The sequence below is a fragment of the Borostomias antarcticus genome, assembly GCF_949987555.1.
Source record: "Borostomias antarcticus genome assembly, chromosome: 4".
In the NCBI taxonomy this organism is placed as follows: Eukaryota; Metazoa; Chordata; class Actinopteri; order Stomiiformes; family Stomiidae; genus Borostomias; species Borostomias antarcticus.
This window is the reverse complement of record NC_140237.1, coordinates 15,446,363-15,452,544: the sequence shown is the minus strand read 5'-3', so window position 1 is coordinate 15,452,544 and position 6,182 is coordinate 15,446,363. Positions and strand designations below refer to the sequence as shown.

Below are 6,182 nucleotides of genomic sequence, written 5' to 3'. Positions count from 1 at the left end.
TCTCCCTCTCTCTCTCTCTCTCTCTCTCTCTCTCTCGCGCATCTCTTGTCTGGGAGGGGGAGTCCTGCCTCTTTGCCGTCCCCAGATCAATGCCCGGGCCACTCACTTTCTGATGTTGCACGACGGGAAATGCTTTGAATACTTGCGACATGGCCGCTCGCATTGATTGCCAAGATTGACAGTTCCAACCATCGTCTTCTGTTGTCTCAGAGAGAGAGAGAGAGAGAGAGAGGCGGGGAGATAGAGAGAATAGTTAACAACAAAAGCTTCTTGCAGTTTTGACAGTCTAACTTCATAGATAGAACGGGATCCCCTCACATGGAAACAACAGGAGACTTTAGTTCTCTATAGATAATGTTCATTATTTTATTATAGATAGGCACCGGGATACAACGAGGACCCGCATCACCCCTTGCTCGACTGAACTCGCCAAGGTAAAATGTGCTTAGTTTTTGAACCTGTTGTTTTGTTATTTTATTCAATAGCGTTTTTAGCATATGTTCCCTAGGCTACGGGTTCGTAACAGAGTTCGTCTCCTCGATGTCAACAGGGTTATTCAAACTGTTAATCTGCTATCGTCCATGCTGCGTGGCCCGTATGTTTGGGTAGTAGGGTAACATAATAATCAGATGATAATTCGCTGATAGCTTTTTATTAGAAAAACATTCGTATTTATTGCACCTCAATCACGAGAACCGTAACGCAACACGAAAGCTGAGCGCTTGGGGAGGACGAGCCCGTCCCGGTTAGGAGAAGCGTCGCTACCGTAGGCTATTATCTGGGATTCTTTGCTTAACACTAGAGATTGTAGGCTATATCCTACATTAACTTAAGTTTAAATTGGTAGGTGACGGCTTGAAGCGACCACATGCACAGTCCGTGCGTGCAAGAGCGAGGACAACATTACGGTCTTTACAAACTCCTTATAGAGGAATGCAATAAAACAATAATGCGCGCGTAACAGTGGATTTTAAAGTGGATTAAAGCCACGTATGCCTATTCGGTATCAACACATTATTTAATTAATTATTAGGCGTGTGTTGTTGTATCGGTGTAAGTCGGATGCTCGGTAGTCCAACTTTCTCCTTTGGGAGGCAATTTCACGTTTGTCCACAAAGCGGTACTATTCATTGATAATGCCTGCGCACTGCTCGAGCCTCGAGGTACCCTTCTCTCTCCCGTACGTGTCTGGATGCGAGGTTGACAAGTTTCTTTGAACCCGTGGATATAGAGTCCGATCTGTTGTAATTTGCCGAAACTCTAATCAGTCCATTGTAGGCCACTTAGTTAATCAGCATTTAAATTGTGAATAGCCTATAGCCTACGTTTTCAACTGTCAATTGTTTCCCGTAATAAGAGCTTGGGAGTTATCCCTGCCTTTGCTTACTTTCTCTAAGGGTCAGGCGAATTGACCTTAAAATAATGCATACGCCGTAATTTAAATTCAACAACGCACCGGAAGGCTGGTCCATTTAGAGAGAATATATCTGGACAAAAAAGGCTCCCTTCTCGAATCTACTCTCGGACTGTTTTGGTAGCAAAAGTAAGTCATGCTCAAGGGAGCTACAACTGTAATTATAGGTGTATAATTGTTTTCTCGGTTGTGCTATTTCGTGCAGATGTCTTCTGTGGACAGGTGTGAATCTCACGACAAAACAACAACAACAAATATACAAAATTGTCAACTTAATTATTTGAAGTTTGGCTAATGACGCATATGTGTTTCTACATTTTCTAAAATATAACCAGGCTAGAAATAATTCCTCAAGATTTATCTCATTACTTTTGCTGAAGAAGACAACTTTTCCATGTGTCTTGTCAAACCTATGCTATGCGGAGGCCTATGCATCACGATTTAGAATTGATATCTTACAATCCCTTTTGAATGTTGTTGAGGGATTGGGATAAATATGCTTGGTGTGTGACAGGGTTTTGAGAAGACAAACGCAGAGCAGTTCGAGTGAATTTGTCTGTTGTGCGAAGATAGACTAAGGGGTGCTTCCCAAAATTAGACACAGTCCGTCTCAGATGAAGTGCTTTTAAAACTGCTGCTGGTACATATAACATTAAGAATAGAATGCAGGTGAATTCAGGAAATTGAGGCAGTAAATGTGAAGAGCTTTTTTCCGCCGTGCCTTAAACCAAATGCATGGAATATCCCTGCCACTGCCTTCCTTTGAAACTAATACAATAGGTTTGCTGCCCACTCTAGCAGTCACAAGCTGAAACCTTAATTAAAGTCCACTTAACTTCTCCCAATTTTCCCCTTCTACATAGCGTTCATTCTGTAAGAATAACCCGGCGTCTGATTCTACATTCTTGTCTCGAGTAAAGGGGCTGTGTGAAAAACAATCCTCCGTCTCATCCCTGTGTTGGGGTGAAGTTGATCCTGTAATGGTATTTTGTTTTGAACAGTTGCTGTTAGCTGTGAGTGCAAGTTCCCTCATAAGGTAAGGTGGCAGGGGAGCCCAATGCTAGTCTAAATGGCACATTTATAATTAGACTGCCAATTCAGCACATTGTACTGATTGCTATACAGGGACTCTCGGCTCTGTCTGCGCGCTCAATGAGACCGTTTTTTTTTTCACTGGCGGCCAGTCTAACTCAGCGTGTAGCAAATGAGCGAGGGGAAAAGGGAGCGCGTTGATGGCTCACTGCAAGACTGTTTCAAATCACGTCTTAAATAGCCGATCCACTATTCACGCGTCTTACTTCCTTTTTGATCAGCCCTGTCTCTGATTGTTTGCAGCAGACAATTTCTATGAAACTTGATAGGCGTCACCCATTATGTTTTAAGCAATAAAACTCACTCGCATTAGCCTACTGTCTATCAGAAATCACCCACTGTGTTATCATCCAGTAAGTAGCCTAAACAATATTATTAGGGTGCTTTTGGAATCCTCTTGTTGAGTGTTCATTATCAGTTGGTGTTATCTACTGTGATTATAAGTGCTGAATATTACCGGTGCGTTATGATTCATGATTAAATCTAAGTTATTGTAGCCTGTCAAATAATTGACCACAATCTGTTTTTCAGGACTACCGGCACGTGGATTTCGGAGGACCTCGCGGTTTTGCAAAAGTGAAGAAGGCTACATTTCCGAACTGGATCCGGGCATAAAGATATCGACTCGCTGACGCATATGCTGCCAGTAAGTTCATAGATTTAGGAGCGCATTTTGGAATACCGAGATCGCACGGTTCATCGCATGCGTTCATTCACGGCACCTCGCTGGGTTCCCAGATCCAACTCTCTGTCCAAGATCAAGGAGACGCATTCTGCAAGACTAACCAGAGACTCCTTCTCCGTGATTAAGTGACTGCATGATGAGCAAGACAATAAGGTTTTTATTCTATTAGGTAGAATATGTTGATTTATAGTGTAACAAACGTTTCATTAATTGATTCGTTTTACATTGAGTTGTAATAATATAGCTCAGGCCTGTGTTGTCAGCGTGTTAATCAAAGAGGATAAGTACATATTGCATTTCCTTAACGCTGGAGGCTACAATAAATATTTCCCAGACTAATTTAGGTCTGGAATATGAATTCATAATACACTCAGAAATTATGATTAATACATTTAGACAGAAGCGTACCTAATAATTCTAAACCCACTGTGTATGTGTGTATGAGCAGTGCAGTCTATAAGAACACATGCAAGGTCTCAGCATGAAATCAAAACACAGAGTTAATTTATTTAATGACCCTTTGCTAATTTAAACAGAAAGCTATGCTTTTTCATATTTACCTTTTTTTTGTAATTTGCACATTATTTATGCAGGACAGTTGTCTTGTCTGGGAAGGGCTAGGTCTGTCTTTAATCTCCAGGGATGTAGTATCTTGTATCGGTACAGTCAATTTAGACTTGAGGCATAAAATGACATATTATTCCTTTGTAATTACACGATGTGTCGTTGTCCTACCCCTCTCTGTGAGACCTCTTACTAGGCAAATATTCATCACCATTAGCTGTTATCACACAGCTAGTGCTTTATGTCTCACTATACTGTACCGTTCACACATATACTGTTGTCACCTCAGTGGTTCCACATATGGAACGGCAGCGATGACTGAGTTCCTGGGAGCGGAGTGATGTCAACGCAGGTCTGTGTTCCTGCACACAGTCACGGCACGCTGTCTCCGACCACTCCTGCGCCAGATAGGCTTGTGCATAAAAGAACCGCAAGATGAAGCGAATGGAAATGTTGGTTTCATTTTATGGCCTCTCTCCCCCAGTAACTGGTTTATCTGTAGCTAATTCCCTCGCCAAACTGAATTCCTTTCCATCAAATTATATAATGACCTCGATATGATAAGCGCTGCTGTCGCTCTTAAAGCATGAGAGGCAACAACTTTCATTTCAACGTTACATTGTGTGCAATTGTCTGTCGCTATACTGTATGTGTGTGTGTGTGTGTGTGTGTGTATGTGGGTGTGTGTGAGTGTAGGCGTATACAGGTGTATGTGTGCCTGTATAAGTGTGTATCTGATTTGGTGTGTGTGTGTGTGTGTGTGTGTGTGTAGGCGTATGCAGGTGTATGTGTGCCTGTATAAGTGTGTATCTGATTTGGTGTGTGTGTGTGTGAGTGAGTGTAGGCGTATGCAGGTGTATGTGTGCCTGTATAAGTGTGTATCTGATTTGGTGTGTGTGTGTGTGTGTGAGTGAGTGTAGGCGTATGCAGGTGTATGCGTGCCTGTATAAGTGTGTATCTGATTTGGGGTGTACGCCGTCCTCGTCGTGATCAGAGACCGTGACGGTTCTGGTGCGAAGCAGCGAAGGAGGAGGGATACGCTCCTGAAGGAGGAGGGATACGCTCCTGTGGTCAGGCCTGGATGCTCCGGGGACGAGAGTAGGGAGAAATCAGGCCGTTGCAGGAAGAGGAGGCTGAGTCCAGCTCCTCAGGTAGAGAGGAGAGGCTGTCTCCCAGCCGGGGCTGGGGCTGGAGGGGGGTGTGGAGATCAGCTCGGGGGAGACCAGCTCGGGGGAAACCAGCTTGGTGGAGAGAGCGTGAACAACAGCCGGCCTTGGTAAAGGTGAAGGCGTGTGGCAGCTGAAGGAGGAGGATTGCGGAGGATAATAAATGTCGCAACACATGTTGTGACATCTGTCTTTAAAAGTGTCGGCTAATTTGCAGCGGGATATTTTCAACAGTGATCAAAACCGACGGCAAACATGTTTGGTTATGGGGATTTTTCTTTTGGCGTCGTCCCCTGAACGTGTTGAAGGATTGTGTCGGTGATATTGTAATACAAAAATCTGCAGTGAGAAGGAAGTGACTGTGAAAAGTGTAACATTTTGCCCTGACATTTTCAAGGGACCTAATAGCTCACTGTTTTCTGGCCGCATTCTGACATCAAGTGAACAGTGTTTAAAGGAACTGTTCATGTTCTAAGTGATACAATGAGGAAGGAATCTTGTGTGTGTGTGTGAATGAGGTGGTTTAGTTCCAGAGAATGACGTGGGCCTCTCGGCTGAAGCCGTTGTCACCACTTGTAGGTGAGACGAATCCTGAAATATTGATGAAATCAAAGGAGTCAGCGAGACACCGGCTGTAGGAATGAGGCCAGCCAGAGGTAGCAGCACAGGCAGACTCAGACTCAGGGTGCTGTACTGTAGCTGGTCCAATTTTAAGGTCAACATTGCAACAGTGCAGATTTTGGAACCTCTGTAGCCACAAGCCCAAGCGCAAATCGATGCGAGGTTCCGTGTGCGTGCTATCGTCGTTTTAATTTTTTGGTAACCTTGGGCTCACATCTCTGGGCTGAGTGCATATTTCTGTATAGAGCCAGCACCTGGGTCCCAGTACATGCTACCCACAGACTGAGGCAGAGAGAGAGAGAGAGAGAGAGAGAGAGAGACAGAGAGAGAGAGAGAGAGACACACACAGAGAAACAGATAGAGAGAGAGAGAGACAGATAGAGAGAGAGAGACAGATAGAGAGAGAGAGACAGAGAGAGATACACACAGAGAGACAGAGAGAGAGAGAGGGAGAGAGAGAGAGCATATAAGAGAGAGTACCTCCTTTAAGAGCTACACCTCTTTATCCCTGTCTCTGTGTCAGTATTTGGTTTAAATTGAGAAGTTGTTGGTGTACTGTAGCACCAAAGGTAGATAGAGAGATAAACAAACATGTTGGATAATTACACAGCTTCACACACGCTGTACAATTCCCAGAGTA

At 43.9% G+C, this 6,182-nt stretch overlaps 1 long non-coding RNA gene across 1 annotated transcript in view; it reads left to right on the top strand.

Moving 5' to 3' along the window:
• Positions 1 to 301: 301 nt before the first annotated feature.
• LOC311308215 overlaps positions 302 to 6,182 on the top strand; it is a 26,710-nt gene continuing 20,829 nt past the window's right edge. Inside the window, exons 1-2 of the long non-coding RNA XR_014630419.1 lie at positions 302 to 434; positions 3,038 to 3,152. This is a non-coding gene — a long non-coding RNA (uncharacterized lncRNA). The remainder of the gene's footprint in view (positions 435 to 3,037; positions 3,153 to 6,182) is intronic.